This window comes from Zingiber officinale, chromosome 8A (assembly GCF_018446385.1).
Source record: "Zingiber officinale cultivar Zhangliang chromosome 8A, Zo_v1.1, whole genome shotgun sequence".
Lineage (NCBI taxonomy): Eukaryota > Viridiplantae > Streptophyta > Magnoliopsida > Zingiberales > Zingiberaceae > Zingiber > Zingiber officinale.
Genome location: NC_056000.1, coordinates 37735639 through 37752002, shown reverse-complemented (window position 1 = coordinate 37752002; position 16364 = coordinate 37735639).

Sequence of the window (16364 nt, the reverse complement as noted above, 5' to 3'; positions counted from 1 at the left end):
CCGGAGTGAAAGCTTGCTCGAGGAGAAGGTCGAAAGATGGTCCGGATGAGCCCAATTCCAGATGGACGAAATCACCTAGGCGATCGGCGCAGCGAAAGAGCCAACGGGGAGCTATGGAGTTGCTGGAGGCACCCTCAATGTGGTTGGAGGTGCCTCCACGCCTTTCTGTGGGAAGACGCCTTCAACCACCCATGGAAAGCGCTTTCAAAGGATTGAAGGCACATTAGACTAGGCAAAATTAACCGTTAGCGAAGATAAAATCTTATCTTCATTTGTCTTACTGGAGGAACTTTCCACCTCGGATAAAATTTTCCAAGGGCTATAAAAAGACACTTGACCTAGGAAATATTGAACAACACTTATAATCAGTTCTCTTTCTATTTAGCTTTGTAATTGAGTGCTTCAACTGCTGTAAGAGGTTTTTCCATCTGAAGGAGACATTTAGTGAGCTTTACTTGCCTTAAATTAACAACTTCCTAGGTTGTAACCAAGTAATGATCTATCTTTTTCTTTCTTTAATTAGTTTCTTTTTTTTCAAGTGTTTCTTAATTTAGCTTGAAAAGATGAGAAAGGTTTTATTTTTATTTCAGGTTATTGATCCCCTTTTAGCTGGCCGCCAAGGGACCTACACATTGTTAGGTTTTCACTAAAGAAATAAAACAAGCGATGAAGTTTCTCACGGAGAAGAACTTGTGGTAAATAGTAACCAAGAGCGTGGTAGGAGCAAATCTCGACATGAATCAGGTAACGACAACAAGACTCGTTCTAAGTCAAGAAGGAAGACGGTGATCACATGCTATAAATGTGGAGGCAAAGGTCATATGAAGAGAGATTATCCAGAGATAAAGAAACAGAGAACAAAGCTAGTTCGACAAAGTCTGCAAATATAGTTAAAAAATAAAATTTAGAGAAAGGTGATAGAGATATGTTATCAGTTATCTTGAGTTCAGAGCAGCTGACGGATGCATGGATCTTAGACTCTATATATTCATATAACATAACTACAAACAAGGAGTGGTTTGACACCATAGGGTAGTGGATTCTGGTTCAGTGTTAATGGGAAATGATGCATCATGTATAATTATCGGCATAGGGAACGTCAAAATCAAAATGTTTGATGGTGTGATCAGAACCCTATATGATATTAGACATATACCAAAGCTAAGGAAGAAATTGATCTCACTAGGCACATGGGTAAACATGGAATGCTAGAACTTCAAATAAAAGATTTGTTGAAGGGTATCAATACGTGCAAGCTTGAATTCTGCAAATTTTATGTTCTTGGGAAACAGAGGAAAGTGCAATTCAAGATGGCAACAAACAAGACGGAGGAGATTCTGGACTACGTACATATGGATCTCTAGGGACTAGCCAATGTAGCATCACTTGGAGGACACTTATATTTTGTGACTTTTACTGATAATTACTCACAAATGGTCTGGGTATATTTTATACGTCACAAGTCAGAAACTTTTACAAAACTTAAATTATGAAAAACTAAAGTGGAGAACCAAACCGGAAGGAAGATCAAATGCCTTAAGTCAGACAATGGGACTAAGTACATAGATTCAAACTTTTAGGAATTTTATAAACAACATGGGATAATGAGGCATTTCTTGGTTCGTAGTGTTGGGGGTCAATCAAAGTCCACATTGGAAAGATTTAGGAAAGATCATGGAGTTAAAAGGATGTATGATATCTCCATTAGCATGAGACCTTTTGGAGAGAACTCAAGAGCAAAACCATGAGGGCATAGGCCCAAAGTGAATAATATCATGCCATTGTGGAGATGTGTGGATATCCTTTTGGGCACAACAAATGGTATCAGAGTTATGGTCTAGACCAGATGCAATGTGGGGTGACCTTGAATGAAGTTGAGGATGGGTCCGAAGTAGGTCAGGGTGATTGGATGCTTGCGAGGAGGCCCATAGCAGGTTAGGGTGACTGAATGCTCGCGAAGAGACTCAAAGTAGGTCAAGGTAACCGAATGTTTGCGGGGAACCCGGAATAGGTCAAGGTGACTAGATGTTTGCGGGGAGGCCTGGAGTAGGTCAGGGTGGTTAAATACTTGCGGGGAGGCAAGTAGGTCAGGGTTACCGGATGCTCACAGGGAGGCCCAAATTAGGTCAGGATGACCGGATGCTCGTGGATAGGCCTGAAGCAGGTCAAAATTGACTGGATCTAGCTGCTTGCGGGGAGGCTCGGAACAGGTCAAGGTGACTGAATGCTCACAGGAAGGTTCGAACTATTAGAGTAATTGTGGTCCTTCGTTTGAGTGGAGGATTGTTGGGGTTCAATCAAAGTCCTACATTGGAAAAATTTGGAAAAGATCATGGGGTAAAAAGGATGTAAGATATCTCCATTGATATTAGACCTTTTGGAGAAAACCCAAGAGCAAAGCCATGAGGGCCTAAGCCCAAAGTGGATAATATCATGTCATTGTGGAGATATGTGGGCACCCTTTTGGGCACAACACGTAGGACACCTTAATAGAATGGGGTAGCAAAAAGGTTGAACAGGACAATCATTGATAAGGTAAGATGTCTCAGACTGAATGCAGGGCTAGCAAAAAATTTCTGGACGGAAGCAATTGTTGGATCGTTCATTTCGCTAGAGGGGGGGGGGGGGGGGGGAATAGCGAAAAAAAATCGAAAGCGAGTACACACAATGGAAAATAAAAAGCAAACCAAAGAAGACATGTCGATTTACTTAGTTCGGAGTCTTTGGCAACTCCTATTCCAAGGCCCGCACACAAGAGTGCTTTCGATGGGAAATTTACTAACAATTCGATAAGTATTACAAACTAAGTACAGGAGTGCTAATAAATGAAAAATATATTGACAAAATACAAGAACTGAAAGGAAAAGTGCGTCGTTGGAGAGCTTTCGCAGCATCGTAGGAGCACAGAAAAGAAGATCTTGAGTTCTGAGTTGTTGTTGGAGCTTCAGCCTTGATCCTCCTTATATAGGAGGTTCGGGGCGCCTGGAACCTTCAGGGCGCCTCGACCATGATGTAGCCGAGCTAACCAATGAACTCCACGTGGCACAACGACGTTGGGGATAAAATTCCGCCTCAGGGCGCCCGGGTACCTCCCGGGCGCCTGGGTACCTCCCGGGCGCCCGGACCTTGTTTTCGAACAGATTCCTTCCTGCAAGAAAAACGTTAGTCCGAGGCACTCATATCTCCTGCAAGACAGATTATTAGCACAATTCATAATTCAAAATAGAAAGAGTATGACTTAGATTCTGTCTTTCCGAGACTGGAGTCTAGTCACGATCTCGACTTAGAGTTCCGAAATGGTTCTAAGTTGGATCGGTGTCTAAGTTCCCTTCCCGGGAACGCATCCTCACAGTCACTCCCCTCCAGTGACTTACCTTCACTTACCTGCCAGACGTCCGGTCAGCCCTTCGACCCGTCTGGACTTCGCGCCAGCTATCCGATCAGCCCGTCGACCTAGCTGGACTTCGTGCCAAACGTCCGGTCAGTCCATCTACCCGTTTGGACTTCGTGCCAGCTATCCAGTCGACCCGTTGACCTAGCTGGGCTTCGTGCCAGACATCCGGTCAGCCCGTCGACCTGTCTAGACTTCTCCTGCACACTCGGTCAGAGTGTTAGATCAACAACAAAACTAACTTAACCTATTTTGTCATTCATCAAGACCTGGGTTATACCGTTAGTGCTAACCGCACCAACAATCGCCCCTTTTTTGATGGAATGATAATTTGGTTAAGTTAATGTAAAATGCAAGTAAAACAAGCATTAACAAGTTTTTAAGTTAGTTTTTATTTTTAATTTGTTTTAGCTAACTTAACAACCTAACCCTCTCCCTTTGGCATTCATCAAATGTAAACATAGATCAAATAAACATAAATACAAAAACATTGCAAAAAGAATGCAAACACAAATCAGATCGACTCAGGGGAGTTAGAAATTTTGCTTTAAAGAGTATCTCTTATCTTTTTCAAAATAGCTAAGAAAGATAACTTAGAAATAGTAATTTTTAACTTTTCCAAAATAGCTAAGTTTTTGAAAAATGACTAAGTTAGAAAGAGTTATAGCTAATTTTGTAAAATAGCTAAGTTTTGAAACATACTTTTCAAACAAGTGTTACAAAGATAATTTTATAAAAGTAAGATTTTCGAAACCAGGTTAATAGTAATTTATAAAACTCATTTTGCAAAAATCCAGATTGATAGTAAAGTTAAGTAAAACTTTAAGCTGAATCCAATTTTCAAAATTGATTTTAGAAAATTTAGCTTTTAACTTTTCAAAGTTTAAGTAAAAATCTAATTATCAAATTAAGTTTTGAATCTAATGATCAATTTTTAACTCTAAGTTAGACCCACTGTTCAAGTTTAACTTTTAAAACTAAGTAAAAAGTTTTTAAGATCCAAATCTTGTAAAAACTTAGTTTTATAAAAGATAGTTTTTTAGAGATAACTCTTTAAAAATTGAGTTGGTAGAGTTCAACTTTCAAATTAACTTTTCAAAACTAAGTAAGATCTAATTTTCAAAGTCAATTTTTAAAACTAAGTTAGATCTAATTTTCAAGACTAAGTTAGATCCAATTTTCAAGACTAAGTTTGTAAAATTTGATTTTCAAATTCAATTTTTTTTAAACTAAGTTAAATTTTTTTTTTTTTAAGATCTAAGTCTTTTAAAAATAACTAGTTTTTATAAGAGTTAGTTTTCAAATATATGTTTACCAAATTAGATTTGTAAAAATAAGTTAGATTTTTCAAACACATTGAAAATATTTTTAAGAAAATATTTTCACAAAACTAATTTTAGAATAAAGGAAAAATAAGTATGAAATCAATTAATTCTCCCCCTGAACCTGACATAATTTTTTAAGTAAATCCAACTTTAGTAAGATAATTTTGAAAAATAGTTTTGTATAAAAAATTTAAATATAAGCTTTGTAGAATTGATCAAATTTTCAAAAAGAAGTTTTTTGCAAGTTTAAAATATTATAAGTTTTATAAAGGCAAACGTAAAATTTTCAAGTCAAATTTCAAAATTAATTTGTATTTAATTTTCAAACTAGGTTTGAACTTGAAGCACTTCTTCAACATTTTTCAAAAACAAATTAAGTTATTTTTAATAAAGGAAAAATATATATTTAATTAATTTCTCCCCCTGAATTTGATACTCTCCCTTAAGTTAACACTAATGTTTGGGTATATTAATGTTCAAAGTCTTAACACCTTTTTATTTATATAAGTATCTCTATATACTTGATATAATTGTTTATTTAAGTTTAATTAATCAATTATTCTAAAATTAATTAATTTTAGATTCAGGTCCTTAAATTTTAGTTTAAGGTTAAATAAGATAACTTGTTATTAATTCAATAATAATTAATCATTATCAATGATTTATCGATTAAATTTTACTTGATTCAATAATTTAATACTTATTAAAATAATTTAAATTTCGTATTAATTGATTGAGTTGATTTAATGAAAGTAATGAAAGTGCTAGATATAATTTTAACTATTCATTTACTTCCTTTAAAGTAAGATTAACTTAGTTTAAAGTTAACATTAATTCGAAGTTAAATTTATTAAAGTTATTAAACATAGTTAAGGTTCAATTTGAATCAATCGTTAATAATGATAAATTATGATTTAATTGTAGTGAAATTAAAATTTTGATTAACGTTAAAATTAAGATTTATTGAATTAAATTAAGGTTAAGAATTAATTAACTGTTTAGTGTAAGTTAAAGTTAATTTTTGAAATTCTTACTTCAATTATTCACTTATTAAGTATTTAAATAAGTTTATAATCTTAAGTTAATCAAATTTTAATTATTTGTTAATCACATCATTAAGGTTTAGTTAAACATATTTTAATGTAATTTGAATTTAATTATTTAATTTTATTTTATTTAACTTTAAGTTTACTTGAAATGTTTTTCAAATTAAAATATTTTTTTATAAATGATTTTAAAAAGTTTTTAAAAGAATTTTTAAAATGATTTTTAATAGTTTTTTTAAAAATAATTTTTTAAAAGAATTTTTAAAATGATTTTTAAAAGTTTTTTAAAAAAATAATTTTTAAAATGATTTTTAAAAGTTTTAAAAATAATTTTTAAAATGATTTTTAAATGATTTTTTAAAATAATTTTTTAAAAGAATTTTTTAAATGATTTTTGAAAGATTTTTTAAAATAATTTTTAAAGTTTTTAAAATGATTTTTAAAATAATTTTTAAAATAATTTTTAAAGTTTTTAAAATGAATTTAAACCAATTTTTAAAATAATTTTTAAAGTTTTTAAAATGATTTTTAAAAGATTTTTTAAAATGATTATGATTTTAAAAGAATATTTAAAAGGATTTTCAAAATGATTATAATTTTAAAAGAATATTTAAAAGGATTTTTAAAATGATTTTTAAAAGTTTTTAAAAGAATTTTTTAAAAGAATTTTTTAAAATGATTTTTAAAATGATTTTTAGAAGTTTTTAAAATAATTTTTTAAAAGAATTTTTGAAATAATTTTTAATGTTTTTAAAATGATTTTTAAAAAAAATTTAAAATAATTTTTAAAAATTTTAAAATAATTTTTAAACTAATTTTTAAAGTTAATTTTTAAGTTAAAAATGATTTTTTTAACTTTAATTTTTAAGTTTAAAATTATTTTTTTAAGTTAAAAATGATTTATTTAAAGTTAAATTTTTAAGTTAAAAATGATTTTTTTTAACGTTAATTTTTAACATAATTTATAAGTTTAAAATTAATTTTAAAAGTTAATTTTTTTTAAGTTAAAAATGAATTTTTTTTTAACTTTAATTTTTAACATTATTTTTAAGTTTAAAACTAATTTTTAAAGTTAATTTTTTAAGATAAAAAAATGATATAAATTTAGTTAAAAAAATAAATTTTTAAATCTAATTTAATTCAAAATTTAGTTTAATTTAACTTGATTTAAATTTTTAATTTCATCCTTTAATCATCTCACCCGATCTAAATTCTCAATCAGGGAATCCTATGATTTTGTGAGATGAATTAGATTCAATTATTGTTTTTGGTTTAACTTTGTGTTAGATTCAGGTTTAGCTTTGAGCTCAACAAATAGGCATTTTCGGATCAACTTCTGGGTTATGGTAGTCACCTAGACATCATTAGAGTAATCATGCCTTCGAGGTTTTCCAAATAGTCTTATCCACGGAACTTAGTACAAAACCTTGGTCTAACTAGTTAGGATCCGTAAGGGATAGCTTCGGCTAGTTCCACTTAGCCAAATGCACCAGGTCGAAACCATATCTTCCTAGACATGGATAGATTAAGCTTCTCTAACGTACTATCATCCAAAACTTCACCAGTACCGTAGGTCAAGTTAAACTCGGTCCCTTTTTAACTAGTCCTAATTACCCTGTCGGGTAGGTTTGTTTGGATTACCCTGTCGGGTAGGTTAGTTTTGGAGGTGTCAGCTATTCTGGAGCCTCCCCCTGAATTATTGACTTTCCTTTTAAGATTTTTGTATAATTGAAGTTAGTTTCAGTTAAGATTTAATGTTTAATTTATAATTTAAATTTAAGTTTTTAATTTTGAATTAATTAAATTGATCAAATTATTTTTATTTAAAGAGTATATTTAATATTTAAATTTTATTTCAATTTTAATTTTATTAAGTTAATTGAATTATCTTTCTTTAATAGATTATTGTTAATGTTTAAGTTTTTATTAATTTTTAAATTTGAATTAATTAAATTATTTGAATTATATTTTCTTAAAGGTTTATCTTTTATCCTTTCATTAGTTGTTAATTTTAAATTTTCTAGATTATCTTTGTTTAATATGTTATCTTTAACATTTAGTTTTAAGTCTGTTAAATTTAGCTTTGATTTTATCATAATGTTTAATTTTATCCTTATATTTTCTTTGTCTTTTAAGTTGATATGATTGGTTGAATTTATTAGATAAGTCTTATCTTTAAAACTTAATTTTTTATTAATTAAATTATCTTAGGTTTGGATAAGATTTTTCAGATTGATATTGTCTAGATTATTAAACAATTTATTAATTTTATCCAGATCAATATTGACTTTATCATCATTGTTATTTGAATTTTCAGATTTGTTTAGGTTTAAATTTGAATTTTTAGGGTTATTAATTATTTTCAGATTTTCTGAATTTTCTAAATTAATTAGATTTGTTTTATCAGAAAATATCCTAGGAGTATTTTTGCAAGTATTGTCAGCTACACTATTTGCACAGATATTTTCAGAAATATCCAAATTAACATGCATATTCTTTAAACTACTATTAACAGGGGTATTTTGGTAATTACAAACCTTGAGCACAACTCCTAATTCAGTAGGCTTTTCTGTTGGATTTGACTCAAGTTTGGATTCGATTTCGACTTGATCGTCTAACTCCAACAGCTCCTCATGAAGTTTGATCAATTGGGTCCAAAGCTGATATGCATTCTTGTACTTTTATAGTCTGCATAAAACATTGTTAGGTAAAACATCACAAATAATTTTACTTACATTTTTGTTCAGTTCCGAGTCCTGAGAAGGTTTTCTCAATATTAGCACATTATCGAAATCTAAACTTCCTAAGAAGCATTCCATTAATCGCCTCTAGTAGTTGAAATCTTGATCGTATGGTGGTGGTTCGTGGGGGTTCCGTCCTTCTTGAAGAGACATTGGTCTTGCACACAAGGAAATAAGAAAAAGTCTAAAGACTTGGTCTTGGATTAGCAGTGTTGGAGAAAAAAAATATAGTGTTTCACTATTTTTGAAAAAAATATTAAAAAAATATTATTTCAAAAATTTTAAAATATTTTGTCAATGCTAAACAATGGTGAAAAGATGACAATGTATTTTTCAAAAACAGTTTTGGAGAGAAAAACGAAAGGCATACGTTTTATTTTAAAGACAAACGATGTCTAATTTTCTTTAAAAAAACATCTCCTTTGCCTGATTGGTGGTTGCACCATATCAGAGCGGTACCTGCTCTGATACCACTTGTTGGATCGTTCATTTCGCTAGAGGGGGGAGGTGAATAGTGAAAAAAATCGAAAGCGAGTAGGCAAAGCGGAAAATAAAAAGCAAGCCAAAAAAGACACGTCGATTTACTTGGTTCGGAGCCTTTGGCGACTCCTACTCCAAGGCCCGCACACAAGAGTGCTTTCGATGGACAATTTACTAACAATTCGATAAGTATTACAAACTAAGTACAGGAGTGCTAATAAACAAAAAATATACCGACAAAATACAAGAACTGAAAGGAAAAGCGCGTCGTCGGAGAGCTTTCACAGCGTCGCAGGAGCACAGAAGAGCAGATCTTGAGTTCTGAGTTGTTGTTGGAGCTTCAGCCTTAACCCTCCTTATATAGGAGGTTCGGGGTACCTAGAACCTTCAGGGCATCTCGACCATGACGTAGCCGAGCCAACCAGTGAACTCCACGTGGCATAGCTACGTTAGGGATAAAATTTCGCCTTAGGGCGCCCGGGTACCTCCCGTGCGTCTGGACCCTGTTTTCCAACAAATTCCTTCCTGCAAGAAAAACGTTAGTCTGAGGCACTCATATCTCCTGCAAGACAAATTATTAGCACAATTCATAATTCAAAATAGAAAGAGTATGACTTAGATTCCGTCTTTCCGACACCGGAGTTTAGTCACAATCTTGACTTAGAGTTCCGAAATGGTTCTAAGTCGGATCGGCGCCTAAGTTCCCTTACCGGGAATGCGTCCTCACAGTCACTCCCCTCCAGTGACTTACCTTCACTTACCTGCCAGACATCCGGTCAGCTCTTCGACCCGTCTGTACTTCGCGCTAACTATCCGGTCAACCCGTCGACCTAGATGGACTTCGTGCCAAACGTTCGGTCAGCCCGTCGACCCGTTTGGACTTCGTGCCAGCTATCCGGTCGACCCGTTGACCTAGCTGGGCTTCGTGCCAGACATCCGGTCAGCCCGTCGACCTGTCTGGGCTTCTCTTGCACACTCGGTCAGAGTGTTAGATTAACAACAAAACTAACTTAACCTATTTTATCATTCATCAAAACCTGAGTTAGACCGTTAGTGCTAACTGCACCAACAGCAATTAACATGGCATGTTATTTTATTAATAAATCACCAAGGGCAGCACAAGAAGGCAAAGTATCAGAGGAAGTATGGACAAAAAATCAAGTAGATTACTATCATGTTCGAGTTTTTGGATGTCTAGCTTATATGCATATATCTAGTGAAGAAAGATCAAAGTTGGATGTAATGTCAAAGTATTGCATTTTTATGGGTATTAGAAAGGAGTTAAAGATTTCAAGCTTCGGGATCTTAAGGCAAAAAAGGTGGTGATCAGTAGAGATGTGGTGTTTGATAAGAAGGCTATGCTACAACGTACTTAGGAAGAAGGAAAGGAAACACTACAGAGAAGCATGGAGAAAAATGTTGTGCAGGTGGAGCTAGAGACTATTGATTCCGATGATTCTAGCTTAGAGTACACGGAGCATCGTATTATAGCTAGTGACAGAACGAGACGAGTCGTAAAACCACCCACCAGATACAGATTCGAAGACTTGGTATCTTATGCACTTATCACTAGTAGCAGAGACCTTACATCTTTTTAAGAGACGATACACAACTGTTAGAAGGACAAGTGGATGACTGTTATGACAGAGAAGATGGAGTTGTTGCATAAAAACCAAACATGGGATCTAGTGGAACTTCCTGAAGGAAAGAAAGTTATAGAGTGCAAGTGGATGTTCAAGAAGAAAGAAGCAATGTCAGAGAGAGAAGTGAAGTTCAAAGCTCGATTGGTAGCAAGGGGTATTCACAAAGAAAGGAGATTGATTATGAAGAAATTTTCTCTCCAGTAGTAAGAAATACGTCAATTAAAACGATGTTGGCTTTGGTAGCACATCACAATTTGCAGCTGGAGCAAATGGATGTGAAAATGACATTTCTTCATGGAAATTTGTAGGAGCCAATTTTTATATCACAACTTGAGGGATTTAGTCAGCACGAAGAAGAGCGGTTGGTTTGTAAGTTAAAGAAATCACTCTATGGATTGAAACAATCTCTTAAGCAATGGTACAAATATTTTAATTCATACATAATTCAAAATGGATATAGCAGATGTGAGTATGATTGCTGCATATATGTGAAGAGTCTTTAAGATGAATCACTGATTTTCTTACTACTATACGTAGATGACATGCTCATTGTTACGAATAAGATGAAAGAAGTCAACAAATTGAAGAGGCTACTGAGTAAGGAATTTGACATGAAAGATTTGAGAGAGACTAAGAAGATTTTTGGAATGAAGATTCACAGGGATAGAGCTGCAGGGAGATTATAGTTGTATCAACATAGTTATGTTGAGAAGGTGTTGGATAGATTCAACATGAAGAATGCAAAGTCGGTAAGTAACCCTTGGCACATCACTTCAAGTTATCCAGTACACAGTATCCAAAGATGGATGATGAAATCCAAGAGATATCAAAGGTTCCTTATGCCAGTGTAATTGGTTGTTTGATGTATGTCATGGTTTGCACGAGATCATATTTGGCCCAAGCAGTTAGTATGGTGAGCAAGTTTCTCTCAAATCCTGGCTGATCACATTGGGATGCAGTGAAGTGGATTTTTAGATACTTGAAAAATATAGCTGATTATGATATCATATTCAGTAGATAACCAGAAGATCCTTTAGTTGCTCAGTGCGTAGATGTAGATTATACAGGAGATTTAGATGACAGGAGATCAACTATAGGATACATATTGATTGTGGCAGGAGGACATATCTGTTGAAAATCTATGATACAATCTATTGTTGCATTGTCTACTACGGAGTCAGAATACATGGCAGTAGCTGAAGCAGCGAAGGAAGCTTTATGACTTATAGGGTTGGCCAGAGAACTGAGCGTTCAATAAGGTGGAGTCAAGTTATTATGCGATAGTCAGAGTGTTATCTATTTGACAAATAATCAGGTGTATCATGTGAGAATCAAGCATATTGATGTGAGGTTTCACAAGATTAGAGAGTTGATTGCTTCTGTGGGAATTCAACTTGAGAAGGTTCACAATGTAGACATGCTAACAAAGTCAGTGACCACAGAAAAGTTCAAGCATTGCTTGAACTTGATCCATATCTCTAGATGCTAGAGGAAGGAAGCTCAGACTCAGAGATCCAGGTGGAGTTTTGTTCAGATACTTGTGTTCTTCAAAGGTATGAATATTAGCCAAGATGGAGATTGTTGATGGGTAGCTCATATTTGGACGAAGGCTAATGCAATGGATATTATGGAAGAAAAATATGTTAAGATTTTTCATAATAAACTTCTATTACAATTTTATATAACAGAATTATATTACGATTTTTCATAACAAAATTCTGTTACAACTTTTCATAACAAAGTCATGAGGGCTTAGCCCAAAGCGCATAATATCATACTATTGTGGAGATATGTAAACATCTTTCGGTCATAACAAATGGTATCAAAGTTATGATCCAAACCAGATGTCATGTAGGGTGGAGTTAAACGAAGTTGAGGGTAAGTTCGGGGTAGGTCAAGTTGATCGGATACTTACGGGGAGACTCGTAACAGGTGAAGGTGACCGAATACTCATGGGGAGGCCTGAAGCAGGTAAAGTTGACTGGATGCTTGCGAGGAGGCCCAGAGCAGGTTAGAATGACAGAATACTCGCGGGGGGCCCAGAGCATATCAAGGTGACCGGATGTTCACGGGGAGACCCGGAGCAAGTCAATAGTGACCTGACGGGATGCTCACTGGAAGACAGGTCAAGGTTACCGGATATTCGCGGGGAGGCCCGGAGCAGGTTAAGAGTGACTGGACACTAGCGGGAAGACCTTGACCATGAGAGTAATTGTGATCCTTCATTTGAGAGGAAGATTGTTGGAATTTAATCAAAGTCCCGCATTGAAAATATTTGAAAAAGATCATGGGTTTAAAAGGATCTATAATATCTCCATTGGTATGAGACATTTTGGGTAAAAACCAAGAGCAAATTAAAGTCAGGAGGGTCTAAGTCCAAAATGGATAATATCATGTCATTGTGGAGATATGTGAATATCCTTTAAGCACAATAAATATATATATATATATAATATTATAATTCAATTTCTAAATCCTAAAAAAGTAAAATTTAACCTACTAGAAGTTAAAAAATAAATAAATAAAAAAATTGATCTAGATATCTCAACTCAACATGTAAGGGAAGCCTGCGATGGATTTAGAGGCTATCATTAATTTTATATATATATAAAATTTATTTTTCAAAGGTACATGATAAATCTATACATTTCAAATTCAATACTTGAGGCCTAGAATATCACCTAGGATAGATGATCGGTTTAGATGTTCAATTTCATATATAGAGTCAAACAGGATGATTAAATATTAATAGGGTCCATATTTGGTAAAAACTTGATTGTCATTTTCAAATCAAATTTGTTATTTAAATTAAAAATCTAAGCCATCCAATAACAATAGGTTTAAAAATAAATATGGACCTCGAGAAGTAACACAGTTGATGGATATATAATATTTTTGATATAATCGTCAGAGATCGATTATTAAGAACTAAAGATCTAAAATTTATCCTACTATACATTTAATATATGTGTATATGTATATATCTTTTTTCATATATGTAAGGTTAGCACTAAAAAAAATCATTACGACAGTGGATTTATTTTTTTAATAGAGTTTTATTTTTTAAATCTACTAATTTAGTTCCCATTAGGATGTCGTAATCACTCTTAAGTATTTGGCGACGGATTTCCTTAATTATATTTATCGATTTTACAAAATAGAAATCTTTGGGTTTTGGCTTGTAAAATTTTCTTACATTTGATTTTTTTTTAATTAAAAAAAAGAACAAATGGTTACCACATCGTTCATTTTAGTAAATTAAAAATATATGTAAGAAAATTAAATTGAAAATCAAATTGCATATATACTAATTCAATTGGACGAATCACATATTGAACTTAACATTGATATTAAATTAAAATCTATTGATTTAGATTAGTGCAGTTTTTTTATATATAATATCCCAACTTACAATCTGATTAATTCTTGCTAGGCTCGGTTCCATATTTCACCCACTAAATAAATTTGGCAAACAATTCAACTCGTAGCCCTGTGCTGAAGTAAACAATTCGACCCGTAGCCCCGTGAAACAATTCGACTCGTAGCCCTGTGCTGAAGTAAACAATTCGACCCGTAGCCCCGTGATTCAGCACACCAAGTTTGCAGGTGTAGCCCGATGATTCAGGTATTATTATGATATAATTATAGAAGTTTTTCTTCTAAAAATATTTTTAATTCATTATTTTCTAATTTATTATCCTAATGATTGATTGACGGAAACTTCTGTATAATCAGGGCCAGACCGAGTATGATTTTCATCCGCCGCCGTCGTCGGTGGCGGATGGGTTGGCACGTCTTCGAACAGCTGTGTCACAGCTCGAAGCCGATCGACTTGCTACCCACTATCTACCTAACGGGCCCCACAAACAACTGCCCTCTTTCTTACCCGCCAAGTGTCAGTGTTGTTCGCCTGTCTGTCTCTCTCAGTCCAGGCACCACCTCGAAAAATTTTCAGAATGAGCCTCAAAGTTTACTATTATGAAAAATAATCTTCTCGTGTTAGGCCGATCAGTTTGTCCCATAATTCTTTAGCATTCTGATGTGATCCGACGCGATTCAGCTCTTCTCGTGTTAGGCCGCAATGTAGCGTGTTGATTGCCTTGTTTTCTGTTGATGCTTTTTTCCTCATGTCTGGAGTCCACTGTTCCGGGTCTAATAGATTTCCGGAGTTGTCGACTGGAGTTCGGTACGCCTTTATAACGCTGAACCATTGATCGTAGTCTGTCTTTAGGTACACCTCCATTCTTTTCTTCCAGTACGAGAAGTCATCCCCGTTGAATAAGGGAGGACGTACTGTGCTAAAGTCTTCTAGTTGAGACATCCTGCACACAAGTAAACAAGGAAAAAATATTCCAAGACTTGGTCTTAGATTAGTAGTGCGGGAAAAAATAATAGTTGTATCTAAATTGGTATTGCACCAATTTAGACTTAATTGCAACGAGAAAAAAAAAATTCTAAATTAATAATAATATCAACTTAGAATTAAGCGTAAAGCACAAAAAGAAAAAAAATTTTCACCCCCTGTCTGATTGGTGGTTGCACCAAATCAGAGCGTAACCTCGCTCTGATACCACTTGTTGGATCGTGAAACGTCGATAGAGGGGGGGGGTGAATATCGATTCGAAAAACCAGCGTTAATAAGAGTTAAGTGCAGTGGAATAATAAAGACTGAGACAAACTGAACACGGTGTTTTTTTACTTCATTCGGAGCCTGTGACGACTCATACTCGAAGGCTCGTACTCCGTGAGTACTTTCGTTGGGCAATCACTAGCAGTTCGAAAATGATTACAATTTAATAGTACAGAAATGCTAGAAAAATAAAGACAAGTACCGACAAGAATAAAAGAAAGGGAAGGAGCGTATTGTCGGATCTTTGTTAGCGTCGTTGGAGCGCAGAGCAGTAGAGCAAGCAATAGAAGACTTTCTTTCTGATGATGTACTTAAGCTCCCCTCTGACCCTTCTTTTATATGAGGCTCGGGGCGCCCTGGATCCCTTCCGGGTGCCCTGGTGGAACGTGGCAGGTCCAACCAGCAAGCTCCACGTGGCGATGCGCGAGTTTGGATAAAACTTACCTCCGGGCGCCCGAATCCCCTCCGGGCGCCCGGATCCCTTCCGGGCACTTGGACCTCCGGGCGCCCGGATGCCTTCCGGGCGCCCGAACCTCCTATTTCCAGGAACTCCTTCTCCTGCAAAATAGAGTTAGTCCGAGGCAAATATATATCCTGTAAAACATATTGTTAGCACAATTAAAGTTCAACAAAGTAATAGCAAAGAGTATGACTTAGATTCTGTCTTTCCGAGATCGGAATCTAGTCACGATCTCGACTTAGATATCCGAAATGGATCTAAGCCGGATCGACGCCTAATGTTCCCTTCCCGGGAACGCGTCCTCACAGTTACTCCCCTCCAGTGACTTACCTCACTTACCTGCCAGACGTCCGGTCAGCCCGTCGACCCGTCTGGATTTCATGCCAGCTATCCGGTCAGCCCGTCGACCTAGCTGGACTTCTTTCCTAAGCGTTCGGTCAGCCCATCGACCCGCTTGGACTTCGTGCCAGCTATCCGGTCAGCCCGTCGACCTAGCTGGGCTTCTCCTGTACACTCGACCAGAGTGTTAGACAACAACAGACTAACTTAACCTGATTTGTCATTCATCAAAAACCTAGGTTAAATCGTTAGTGCTAACCGCACCAATAGTTAAAAGGATGTAGGATATCTCCATTGGGATGAGGCCTT